This window comes from Mus caroli, unplaced genomic scaffold (assembly GCF_978045245.1).
Source record: "Mus caroli unplaced genomic scaffold, Mus_caroli_1 scaffold_1, whole genome shotgun sequence".
Lineage (NCBI taxonomy): Eukaryota > Metazoa > Chordata > Mammalia > Rodentia > Muridae > Mus > Mus caroli.
In genome coordinates this window covers 69,152,247-69,166,272 of record NW_028227256.1, presented here as the reverse complement: position 1 = coordinate 69,166,272, position 14,026 = coordinate 69,152,247, and positions in this window count along the sequence as shown.

Here is a 14,026-nt window from a genome sequence, read left to right as displayed (position 1 = left end):
TCTCTGGTGGAATTTTTATGGTCACTTATATATACTATCATATCATCTGAAAAAGTGATATTTTGACTTCATCTTTTCCAATTTGTATCCCCTTGATCTCCTTTTGTTGTCGAATTGCTCTGGCTAGGACTTCAAGTACAATGTTGAATAGGTAGGGAGAGAGTGGGCAGCCTTGTCTAGTCCCTGATTTTAGTGGGATTTCTTCCAGCTTCTCACCATTTACTTTGATGTTGGCTACTGGTTTGTTGTAGATTGCTTTTATCATGGTTAGGTATGGGGCTTGGATTCCTGATCTTTCCAAGACTTTTATCATGAATGGGTGTTGGATCTTGTCGAATGCTTTTCCCGCATCTAACGAGATGATCATGTGGTTTTTGTCTTTGAGTTTGTTTATATAATGGATTACGTTGATGGATTTTCATATATTAAACCATCCCTGCATCCCTGGAATAAAACCTACTTGGTCAGGATGGATGATTGCTTTAATGTGTTCTTGGATTTGGTTAGCAAGAATTTTATTGAGGATTTTTGCATCTATATTCATAAAGGAAATTGGTCTGAAGTTCTCTATCTTTGTTGGATCTTTCTGTGGTTTAGGTATCAGAGTAATTGTGGCTTCATAGAATGAGTTGGGTAGAGTACCTTCTGATTCTATTTTGTGGAATAGTTTGTGCAGAACTGGAATTAGATCTTCTTTGAAGGTCTGATAGAACTCTGCACTAAACCCATCTGGTCCTGGGCTTTTTTTGACTGGGAGACTATTAATGACTGCTTCTATTTCTTTAGGGGATATGGGACTGTTTAGATCGTTAACTTGATCCTGATTTAACTTTGGTACCTGGTATCTGTCTAGAAATTTGTCCATTTTGTCCAGGTTTTCCAGTTTTGTTGAGTATAGCCTTTTGTAGAAGGATCTGATGGTGTTTTGGATTTCTTCAGGGTCTGTTGTTATGTCTCCCTTTTCATTTCTGATTTTGTTAATTAGGATGTTGCCCCTGTGCCCTCTAGTGAGTCTAGCTAAGGGTTTATCTATCTTGTTGATTTTCTCAAAGAACCAACTCCGAGTTTGGTTAATTCTTTGAATAGTTCTTCTTGTTTCCACTTGGTTGATTTCACCCCTGAGTTTGATTATTTCCTGCCGTCTACTCCTCTTGGGTCAATTTTCTTCTTTTTTTTCTAGATCTTTTAGATGTGTTGTCAAGCTGCTAGTGTGTGCTTTCTCCAGTTTCTTTTTGTAAGCACTCAGAGCTATGAGTTTCCCTCTTAGAAATGCTTTCATTGTGTCCCATAAGTTTGGGTATGTTGTGGCTTCATTTTCATTAAACTCTAAAAAGTCTTTAATTTCTTTCTTTATTCCTTCCTTGACCATGGTATCATTGAGAAGAGTGTTGTTCAGTTTCCATGCGAATGTTGGCTTTCCATTATTTATGTTGTTATTGAAGATCATTCTTAGTCCATGGTGGTCTGATAGGATGCATGGGACAATTTCAATATTTTTGTATCTGTTGAGGCCTGTTTTGTGACCAATTATATGGTCAATTTTGGAGAAGGTCCCGTGAGGTGCTGAGAAGAAGGTATATCCTTTTGTTTTAGGATAAAATGTTCTGTAGATATCTGTTAAGTCCATTTGTGTCATAACTTCTGTTAGTTTCACTGTGTCCCTGTTTAGTTTCTGTTTCCACGATCTGTCCATTGATGAAAGTGGTGTGTTGAAGTCGCCCACTATTATTGTGTGAGGTGCAATGTGTGCTTTGAGCTTTACTAAAGTGTCTTTAATGAATGTGGCTGTCCTTGCAGTTGGAGCATAGATATTCAGAATTGATAGTTCCTCTTGGAGGATTTTACCTTTGATGAGTATGAAGTGTCCCTCCTTGTCTTTTTTGATAACTCTGGGTTGGAAGTCGATTTTATTCGATATTAGAATGGCTATTCCAGCTTGTTTCTTCAGGTCATTTGCTTGGAAAATTGTTTTCCAGCCTTTTACTCTGAGGTAGCGTCTGTCTTTTTCCCTGAGATGGGTTTCCTGTAAGCAGCAGAATGTTGGGTCCTGTTTGTGTAGCCAGTCTGTTAGTCTATGTCTTTTTATTGGGGAATTGAGTCCATTGATATTAAGAGATATTAAGGAAAAGTAATTGTTGCTTCCTTTTATTTTTGTTGTTAGAGTTGGCATTCTGTTCTTGTGGCTGTCTTCTTTTTGGTTTGTTGAGGGATTACTTTCTTGCTTTTTCTAGGGCGTGATTTCCTTCCTTGTATTGTTTTTTTTTCTGTTATTATCCTTTGAAGGGCTGGATTTGTGGAAAGATAATGTGTGAATTTGGTTTTGTCGTGGAATACTTTGGTTTCTCCATCTATGGTAATTGAGAGTTTGGCCGGGTATAGTAGCCTGGGCTGGCATTTGCGTTCTCTTAGTGTCTGTAGAACATCTGTCCAGGCTCTTCTGGCTTTCATAGTCTCTGGTGAAAAGTCTGGTGTAATTCTGATAGGCCTGCCTTTATATGTTACTTGACCTTTCTCCCTTGCTGCTTTTAATATTCTATCTTTATTTAGTGCATTTGTTGTTCTGATTATTATGTGTCGGGAGGAATTTCTTTTCTGGTCCAGTCTATTTGGAGTTCTGTAGGCTTCTTGTATGATCATGGGCATCTCTTTCTTTAGGTTTGGGAAGTTTTCTTCTAAAATTTTGTTGAAGATATTTGCTGGCCCTTTAAGTTGAAAATCTTCAATCTCATCAACTCCTATTATCCGTAGGTTTGGTCTTCTCATTGTGTCCTGGATTTCCTGGATGTTTTGAGTTAGGATCCTTTTGTGTTTTGTATTTTCTTTGATTGTTGTGCCGAAGTTCTCTATGGAATCTGCACCTGAGATTCTCTCTTCCATCTCTTGTATTCTGTTGCTGATGCTTGCATCTATGGTTCCAGATTTCTTTCCTAGGGTTTCTATCTCCAGCGTTGCCTCAATTTGGGTTTTCTTTATTGTGTCTACTTCCCTTTTTAGGTCTAGTATAGTTTTGTTCATTTCCATCACCTGTTTGGATGTGTTTTCCTGTTTTTCTTTAAGGACTTCTACCTGTTTGGTTGTGTTTTCCTGTTTTTCTTTAAGGACTTGTAACTCTTTAGCAATGTTCTCCTGTATTTCTTTAAGTGAGTTATTAAAGTCCTTCTTGATGTCTTCTACCATCATCATGAGATATGCTTTTAAATCCGGGTCTAGCTTTTCGGTTGTGTTGGGGTGCCCAGGACTATGTGGGGTGGGAGTGCTGCGTTCTGATGATGGTGAGTGGTCTTTATTTCTGTTAGTAGGATTCTTGCGTTTGCCTTTCGCCATCTGGTAATCTTTGGGGCTGTGCAGAATACACTCGGCGGGGTCCCGGAACCAAGATGTCTGTTGCCGATGCTCAGGCAAAGCGCTCCCTCTCTGCTCAGACCCCTTTCCACTTGCCGGAAGGTGGCCGGATGTCAGGGGCCTGTGCAGAATACACCCGGAGGGGTCCCGGAACAAAGATGTCTGCTGCCGATGCTCAGGCAAAGCGTTCTATGGCCGGTCGGATCCCTAACCTCTGTGCAGAATACACTCTGCGGGGTCCTGGAACCAGGATGTCAGCTGCCGATGCTCAGGCTAGGCCTCCCTCTCCGCTCAGACCCCTTTCCACTGACCAGAAGGTGGCCGGATGTCAGGGGCCTGTGCAGAATACACTCGGCGGGGTCCTGGAACCAAGATGTCTGCTGCCGATGCACAGGCAAAGCGTTCCTGGGCCGGTAGGATCCCTAACCACTGGCCAGAAAAGTGGCCAGCTGTCTGGGGCCCGAAAAGGGGGCTGCCTTAGAAGCTCTGTCGCTCCCCCCGTCCCAGAAGCTTTTAGCTTCTGTATTCTGTACTCTCACCTGTGCAGAATACACTCTGCGGGGTCCCGGAACCAGGATGTCTGCTGCCGATCTAAATCCATGTTCTTGCCACCTCATCTCCTTCTGTTTCTTGGTGACCTGAGTCCTATCCCATTTATACATTATCTTAGGTAGGGTTTTATTGCTGTGAAGAGACACCATGAACAGGACAACCTTTATGAAGGAAAACATTTAATTAGGGTTGGTTTACAGGTTCAGAGGCTTAGACAATTGTCATTATGGCATGAAGCATGGTGGCAGGCAGGCAGACAAGGTGCTGGAGAAGGAGCTGAGAGTTCTACATCTTGATCCCAGACAGCAGGAGGAGACTGTGTGCCACATTAGGTGTAGCTTGAGCATAGGGGAACTTAAAACCTGCTTCCACAGTGATGCACTTCCTCCAAAAGGCCACACCTACTCCAACAAGGTCACACCTTGTAATAGTACCACTTTCTAAGGGTCAAGCATTCACACCCATGAGTCTATGGAGACCACTCTATTTAAAGCATCACATACATCCTTTACACTATTTTGTAAGTACTTGTGAAACCCCAGAATGGTAGCTTGAACAGTCTAAAGAAATACGGCATCATCTTTACTCCGTGTCCAGTAGGAAGGACTCCTCTGTTTATGGAGGAAGCTTCTGACTCAGCTTCCCTTGAAACTAGGTTATCAGTAGGCCGAGAGAACCCTGTCCCTTTGTTGTGACCAGTAAGGTATCTGATGGTTAGTCCATTTCATTTCCCTCTGAAGCTTCATTTAGAACTATTTGCATGTTGACCACATCATGACTGGCAGAGGTCAGATGAGGCATCACGTCCCCTGGAACTCTAGTTATAGATGATTATACAATGCGTGTACTTGGAATTAAACCCGGGTCTTCTGGAAGAACAGTCCAGCCTCCCCTCCCCTTTGGTAACTTTTTGAGTGGGAAGAATGTATTTTTCTTTTGGTGGAAGGTTCACTGGGACTAGAAGCTTTGGAGTGTTACAGAGGTGACTGTGCCCTGGGATCCCAGTCCATCCATGCTCTGTTTGGTTCTGTAGATTCACAGGACCCCAGATATAAACAGAGGTATATCCCATTGCAAAGCTAGATCAATCGTCTCTGTAAGAGAGGTGATGGGAAATGGTTAATAAAAATATAGTAGTCCTGGCTTGTCTAAAATGTTTGTCATGATGGCAGGGGCTGGGAAAGGAAGTATGGAACCTGTCGAGTGTCGGTTTTACATTTATGTTGCTGCTTTTAAATCCCAAGGACAGTTATCTCTGGTGTCCTGGAATGTCCAGGACTCAGTCTAGACTGGAGATGAGAGGGTCTGTTCTCTCCAGACAGCCTTCCTCCCTTCTATCCTCACCAGATGGGGGACTTGTTTTACAGCTCTGAGGCCTCTGAGGACATTATTCAGCTTTCTGGAAAAAGAATCTCTTAGGTGGAAGAAAGAAAAAAACAAAACCCTGATTATTTCAGATGAAGAAGTGGGGATGTGTCTGAATGTTTCTGGTGCAGATGGCTAAGAACTCCCAGTGCATTTTTCATATTATACAACCCCAAATTACATGAATGCAGCAGTTCAAGTGGGGAAGAACAGCCTGGGAGCATCTTGAGATCCCCAGGTTATGTAATTATGTATCCAGAAGTCACCAGCAAAGTGATACATTAAAAGCTATTATAGTGTTGTTGAGCATATAACTAAAGTTTAAACTAATGATGCAAAATTTCTCTTTCACCTCTCCAATAAGCAGCCAAACTGCCACCCGTTCTTTCTTCCTCACCTCCTCCCTCCCTTTTCTCTTCTCTTCTCTTCTCTTCTCTTCTCTTCTCTTCTCTTCTCTTCTCTTCTCTTCTCTTCTCTTCTCTTCTCTTCTCTTCTCTTCTCTTCTCTTCCCTTCCCTTCCCCTCCCCTCCCCTCCCCTCCCCTCCCCTCCCCTCCCCTCCCCTCCCCTCCCCTCCCCTCCCCTCCCCTCCCCTCCCCTCCCCTCCCCTCCCCTCCCCTCCCCTCCCCTCCCCTCCCCTCCCCTCCCCTCCCCTCCCCTCCCCTCCCCTCCCCTCCCCTCCCCTCCCCTCCCCTCCCCTCTCCTTTCCTTTTCTTTGTAAAGACAGGGTTTTCTGTGTAGCCCAGTGCTGGAGTAAAGGCGTGTGCCACCACTACCTGGCTTCAAACTAACGACCCTTTCTAATGTGACAGTAAGGAATGAACGGTAATTTGGTTGTTCTGTTGAAAAGGTGAGCCGAGCATGCTCACTACTGCACTCTCTTGCTGTATGGGGCTTTCTTGCTGTGTCCTAAGTAATCTCGCTCATGCCTCTGCTGAGCTTCAAGGTTAATTTTTAATATGCATACACTTTCCTACAGTAACAGTGCCAGAGCTCTTTTATTTTTTCATTAATACCAAGATCTATTTAGAAGTAATTTTGCCTTAAAGCCAAGGTAATCTCATCTCTGAACAATGCTTCTATTTATATAAGTCTGTCTGCAAGCCTGTCTATATCATGAAGAAATCCCCAATGTAGAAGCCAGGATATAAAATTGAATACCATCATGTAATATCCCCAAAGGGACTTGTTTAGTGTTTTCTTATCCAGTTACCCATAGCTACAGGGAAAGAGGTTTTTTTTTTTTTTTTCTTCAAAATTCAATACAAATTGTGTTAGCTTGTTTTTCTTCTTGACGTCTTTAAGTCTTCTTTGATCACACTAGATTTTAGAGGAAAGAAAAAAGAACTCCTTTAGATCCCTCAGTGTCAAGGGGCACCCTAACACTTATTCCACAGCCCTTCCACAGAGCTGTTAATTGTTTAGGAGGACGGAGATATTTCAGAGCAGGCATCCTGGGACCTCAGCAAAGCTCTCGGCTCTGCTCAGTGTTGGGGGATCTTGGGCATTAGCCAAACGGATTTAATTATTGAAGGATTTTATTATGAGGTTATTTTATCTGAAAAACAATTCTGTTTGTCATGTCACCCATCAAGTAACAATGAATCACCAGGTATTTAATTATTGAGAAACTATTATGTTCTGTGTACTTTCACCTATTCCGACTAGCAACATCTGTCAAAAGCGCGGCCTTCACTCGGTTCATAAAGAGCAGTCATTCCATAAGGAGCCAGAGACTCTGGAATGTGAAGGCAAGGGCAGAAAATAGCACCCTTATGGTTCATCAGCCTGTTGAATTCCCAAATCTCACCATGGACATTAGGATGCAGTTAATATAAAAGAAATCTGAGCTCTAACTCATGCTGATTTCCCTAAAGAAATTTTATAACAGAAGAAGTTAGTTTCTATGCCATTTATCATGGGAAGACTGAAAGAATGGTGAATGTTAGTTGAGGAATGAGACTCCTTGTATCTAGCACACCTGGAAAGGTAAGCCACTTCATAAAGGCATCCCCTCTGTTTGTCATACACATATGTAAATGCACAGTTTGTCTTCACAAGGACAGAGGAGCCACAGTATGTCAGGATTTGCCAAGATCTGCAAAAGCATAGTGCCTGTCCTAGAGTATTCTTGGATTTTAGTACATGAGACAGAAACAGATGGAAGGATGTCCTCCATATTCACACCCCTGTCAAATGCTATGACATACCCATAGTTCTTTCCCCGTTGTCTGTAGGTTGTCCATCCGATCTAAGGGTCTGCTTTGTACCAAGCCTGCTTGTGTTTGTAGGCACACAACAGAAAGCGTGTCTCGAGACAACAGCTACCTCTTTGTAGGGAATTCTTGAGCTAGAGTTCTAGGGGCAAAAAGAGGATTCTTGGACCTTTCTCCAGACCAGCCTTTGCAGTCTGTTCATTGGCTGCTTCCCTTTGGCTTCACCCATTGAAAATCCAGGATGCTTCTCATCCCGTGTTCAGCAGATCTGGGACATCGTCTCAAAGTAATTTAAACCAAACGAGGACTTTAAAAAAGAGAGAATTCAGGCAGGAATTTGTATGTTACTCATCTTCATTCTGCTCAAACATGTAGACCTGGCATAGGAAAGACAATGAAACCACAAACTTATATCATCTAAGAAAAAGAGTTGTAGCAACAATCTCTGTTCTGGGAAGAAGAAATACTCTTCGAGGGCTTTGTAAAGGAGATTTTTTGTGTCTTCACTTGGGAAACTGTCCAACTATTTAGAGATTAAAGACCCATGACACTCAAGTCAACAGGGGAGTGCATTTGTCTTTGTCATTGAGTATGCTGTTTTATATGTTATGTTTGTATCTTCTACCCCCTGAAGAGAATATTGGAGCCTTAACTGCCAAAGGGATGATGCTTCAAGATGAGATATTTAGGATAAATTTGTGGTGGAGATCAGTCAAAGACAGGGGTCATAATGATGAGGATTAGAGAGGGGGAGGGGGAACAAGTTCACAGACATAGGAAGGACAAGTGAGGACACAGTGATACAGTGGCCACCAGCAACCTGGAGGAGGGCCTTCACCTCCACCACCTTCCTTAGAGGTGCTTCAACTGTGAGAAAAAGATTCTATGGTTGATGCAGAGGATCAGAACTTGTTGTGGAGGGAGGTCTGATAATTTGTGTTTGATCTCCAGAACCCATGGCGGAAGGAGAGAGTTGACTTTCAAAAGCTGTCCTCGAAGCTCCACGCACATGCCATGGCACACACTTACAGACATTGTTTATGCACATACAACAATAAGAAAAATAAATAAATAAATGTTTAATTCTTTATACAACATATTCTGATTATATTCTTTTCCCTTCCCCAACATTTTCTTTCTTAAAAAAAAAAAAAACCAAGAAAAGAAAAAGAAACAATTTTCCCAGTCCCTACCAACAAGCCAACAAATGGTAGGAAAGGAAGAAAGAAAAAGAGAAAGAGAAAGACAAGAAAGCCAATAAGACAAAAATAATACCAACCCCCCAAAACAAAAACAAAGACAAAAAACAAAAACAAAGAAACAATAATGTGTTTAAAAAGCAAGGAGTCTGTTTGTGTTGGGCAACTTCTGGGCATGGGTCCCTTCCTGAAGTATGGTTGCTATACATATATATGTGGTTGACCTCCATTGGAGAAAACCGATTGTCCCTTTCTCAGAAGGTATCAGTGACAAATAGCTTCTTGGTTAGGGGTGGGACCTATGTCCACTTTCCCTTCTGAGTTCAAGCTTGTGCAGGTTGTGTGCATGCTATTATGGTCTCTGAGTTCATAGGTATTTTGGTCCTGCTATGTCTGGGAGACAATGTTCATTTGGCGTCACTTACCACCTCTAGATCCCACAGTCTTTCCACTGCCTCTTCCACATAGATCTCTGAGCCTTGAGGGGGCGGGACTTGATCCCATTTATGACTGAGTCCTCTAAACTCTCTCACTGTCTACACGTGATCCACTTGTGGGTCTTTATGTTACTTACCATCAAGTGTGGAAAGAGGCTTCTCCTTGGAATACCCAAGATACAATTCATAGACCACATGAAGCTCAAGAAGAAGGAAGATCAAAGTGTGGATACTTCCATCCTTCTTAGAAGGGGGAACAAAATACCTATGGGAGAAGTTACAGAGACAAAGTGTGGAGCAGACTGAAAGGAAAGGCCATCCGGAGACTGCTACACCTGGGGATCCATCCCATATACAGTCACCAAACCCAGACCCTATTGTGGATGCCAACAAGTGCTAGCTGACAGGAGCCTGATATAGCTGTCTCTTGAGGGGCTCTACAAGTACCTGACAAATACAGAGGTGGATGCTCTCAGCCAACCACTGGACTGAGCACAAGGTCTGCAATGGAGGAACTAGAGAAAGGACCCAAGGAGCTGAAGGGGTTTGCAGCCCCATAGGAGGAACAACAATATGAACCAACCAGAACCCCTTAGAACTCCCAGGGACTAAACTACCAACCAAAGAGTACACATGGAGGGACCCATGGCTCCGGCCGCATATGTAGCAGAGGATGGCTTTGTCAATCATCAATGGAAGGAGTGACCCTTGGTCCTGTGAAGGCTCTATGCCCTGTGTAGGAGAATGCCAAGGCCAGGAAGTGGGAGTGGGTGGGTTGGTGAGCAGGGGGCATGGGGGAGGGAATAGGGGGTTTCGGAAGGGAAACCAGGAAAGGGTATAACATTTGAAATTTAAATAAAGAAAATATCTAATTAAAAAAAAAAGAGGCTTCTTTGATGAAGGATGACCGATGCACTGGTCTATGGGTGAAGCTGCATCTTGTTAGGAGTCTTTTTATTGCTATGTTCCTTTATCAGAATAATATAGTAGGTTTTCCCATAAGCTCAGGACCTATCTAGTCTCAGATTCTTGGCCACTTTAATGGTGTCAAGTATGGATTCCATCTCATGGAGTGGTCCTTAAATCTAATAAAAAAGTGGCTGTTTAATATCGGATCAGAAATTCTATTGTTTAAACCATCCGATCTATGATATTTTGCTAAAGCAAACTCAAGCTAATGTGTATAGTTAAAAGGCTTGCATTTTCATTTAGCTGATGTGACTTGGTCATCTAGGATCTGCTCAACCATAGACAAAGTATTTTCTTCCGAACAGCATCTTTAACACGGAAGAGCCGTAGCCTTAATTGCACTGAGCTCTCTTTGTGGATGCAGTGATGCACTGCAGGGATGAATGGCTTGTTTTCTCAGCTGCTGGGAGTGGCAGAAAGCTGCGAGTTGCCAGTCTTTCCCTGGAGTCCCTAGGAGTCATCCTAGCTTAGGAGAGCAGTCCTGTTCAAGGTCATGCCACCTTTCCAGGGGTACCCTAGATCTCTGATGAGCTAAAGTTCAGCCCCACTCTGACTGTGCCGAAGGCTCAGCCCAGCTTCAGAGTGCCCAAGGGGGCACAGAGGTCTTTGCTGAATTTGCATCACAGCTCAGCTTCTTCTTCTTCATGCTGCTTAAGTTACTTCCCTTTCTTTGGGGGTGGGTCCCAAGGATACTCTACCCCCTCACTGGCATGTTAATCTTCACTAGAGTCTGTTTCTCTAGCTATGAAACTCGTGATGCTCTGCTTTCTAAGTGATTTATCCCATCTGAGCTTGAGATTTTGTTTATAAAGTAAGAATCCTAATAGTATTCCCCACATGGAATTAGGATGTAGAATCAAATAGATGGCAGATACAGTGTTTAGCTGAATTAAAATATGTATTAAGTCCTTGCAGAACCCACGATTATTAGTGTGCTATTCATGTGTTTTTGTTTTACTACTGCATCTCTGGCCAAACATGTCCATAGCACACACCGTATTCTAATTGTTGCTTTTGTTCTGGGATAGCCAATGAGAAGAAACTTAGATTCTCTCCCTCCCCTTCTTTCTATTGCTCACTGGAGCTTGATTGTGGAAGCAAGAATAGACACCTTGGTTGAAGGACCCTGGGACCCCTCCCTGAGGAGAGAGAACAAGTCTCTATCTTCCCTCCATGAGTAAACATGAGTCATGTTTGTCACGACTGAGGGGCACTGGCACAGGCCAATTTGGGGATTAAATAATGAGGCAGCCGAGATAACTGTCACCAAGGTCCAGTCATTGTCACAAGCAAGCCAGCATCCCTCGGGTCCCATTCTTCTAAGCTCACTCGAGGTTGGTAGTAGCACCAGTGAAGGTTCAGATGAGAACCTGCATAGCAAAACGGGACCCGAAAGCACGTTTTTTCTTTAGTACACTGGCTCCTCTTTTATCTCTAGAAACAAAGAACATTAGAGTATAAGTCAGATTCCATAATGCCTGTCAGTCTTACTCAGCCAAGAGATGTCCAGTAAAAGATACAACAGAAGGCATAAGGAGGTGGGATATGCATTTTATGTCTCTCGTGTGTGTTGTTTCTCTTTGTGTTGAACTGAGGAGCACTGGCAAACAGTGCGATTTTAAAATTGTATTTTGAGCTTATAACCTTATAGCGTTTCCACTCCTTGTGGGACCCTGGCCACTCTCCTTGTAAAAAACCTCTCAGAGAGGTCTCAAACCAGACAACTGATTCACACACTCAAGATAAAGACACAAACTGCTGACAGCAAACCTGAGTTATTGCCCTTCGATGGTTTCATTTTAACTGCAGACAAGTTCGTAGCAACTAAAGCCTAAAGGAATTGTAATGGTAAATGTCCAGACATTAAAACAGGAGCACAGAGAGACTGGGTATGGCAAGCAAGGTCTTAGAGGAAGCTTATGACTTAATTATCCCACTGATATACCGAAACACAAGCCCCTCTACTCTGAATCAGTGGCCCCAGGTGGATTCTTCTGGTTACTGTAAATTCCATTGAGTTTTATAGTATCTAAAACTAAAATGTAAAAAAAAGTGTGTTAGGGAGGATCTTGATAAGCCATTTTTACACGTAATAATTTATATCAGCAGAAAAAATTGGACATATGAATTTTTTTTTAAGAAAGGGTTTCTCTGGGATGAAGAGATGGCTCAGTGGTTAAGAGCACTGACTGCTCTTCCAGAGGTCCTGAGTTCAATTCCCAGCCACCACATGATGGCTCACAACCATCTGTAATGAGATCCAGTGTACTCTTCTGGTGTGTCTGAAGACAGCTACAGTGTACTCATATAAATAAAATAAATAAATAAATAAATAAATAAATAAATATATATATATATTTTTTAAAAGAAAGGGTTTCTCTGTGTAGATCTGGCTGGTCTCAAACTCAGAGATTCATCTGCTTCTGCTTCCAGTGTTCTGGAATCACAGGCATGTACCACCACTGCCTGGGGAACTTTTTTTTTTTTTTAATATAAATACTTGTTTTAGTTCCCTTTTGATGTGTGACCTAAGGGAGAAAAGATTTCTTTTGCCACTCATGGCAAGGATCATGTCTGAAGCCTCCTATAACAAAAGACACATTAACGGACTGAGAAAAAAAACCATACACATTTATTTAATGTAAATTCTATATAACATAAGAGCTTTCAGAAAGGAAGAAACCACTGTTCATGGTGTCATAGGCTTGAGATCCCAGCTACTTGAGAACCGAAGTGGGAAGATTTCAGGAAGGCCTGTGAGGGCCACGGGGTGAGTTCAAGAAGCCCTACCTAGGTGTTTCAAAAGAAAAAGTAAAAAGAGACCTGGGTATAAAACTCTTAGGACACTTGTCTAGCATGTGTTAGACCTTAGGTTCATTCAGTCCCTGGTACTGCAAAACAAACCACTCTTTAAAACTATAACCCTCCTCCAAACACTGGTTCACACTGTACATTTTTATGAATCATACTTGTGTGTGGTTAAGGGATGACAGAGTATGAGCTCTGTGTCTTCATTCTGTAATGTCTCTAGAATGAAGGTCTTAGAACTTCTTTTTAGAGTAGTGGCTCTCAACCTTCCTAATGCTGCGGCCCTTTAATACAGAGCCTCATGTTGTGGTACCCCCAACCATACTACTAGTCTTGTGGCTGTTTTGTAACTGTAATTTTGCTGCTGAGAACCCCTGTTTTAGAGGCAGGTCACAGAATTCTTTGAAGGTCTGTGACAGGGAGAGAATGACAAGAGAACATCAGAGGGACCCTCCTACTTCTGCTAATTTCTTAGGCTTAAAATTCAGTATTGACAAGGTGAAGTATTTTGGAGTAGGACATTCTGAGCTCCTCTGTTAAAAATTGTCCTCAAACCCAACAGTTTAATACAATTACCCTGCAGGTTGGGTCAAGAATCTAGGCACGGCTAAGGTAGGTACTGCATTTCCCGATTTTGCACAAGGCAACCCCAAGACATTTCCCAGTGTGGGGGTCTCATGAGAAAACTCATCTCAGCCCACTTGTATGGTTGCTGGTAGGGTTGTTTTGTTTGAAGACTGTGGGTTTACGTCTTCCAGGACCCAGTTAGCTGTTGGCCAGTGACCACCCTCAACTTCTTGACTGTGGGCCTCTCTAACATGTCTGGTTTATTCATCAAAGCCAGCATTAGAGACTGTTTAGAAGCAGGAGGTAAGTTGCTGTCTCTGCAGTGTAATTAGGGAAGTGGTATCTCAAGAGGGATGGGTTCTGTTGGTTTGAGGCCAGTTACTCAAGAGGAGAAACTACTTGGGCAATCCCAAGAGGCAAGGGATTCTTGGGGCCATCCTAGAGGATGCCTACCGAAGAGAGTAGAGAGAGAATTCAAATGTATTAAGAGGGAGACAACTGATTCTGGTCAAGAGCACAGTTCCTTTGGGAATCGCAGTTGCACAGGCATGTTTAATGGAGACGTCTTTCCTA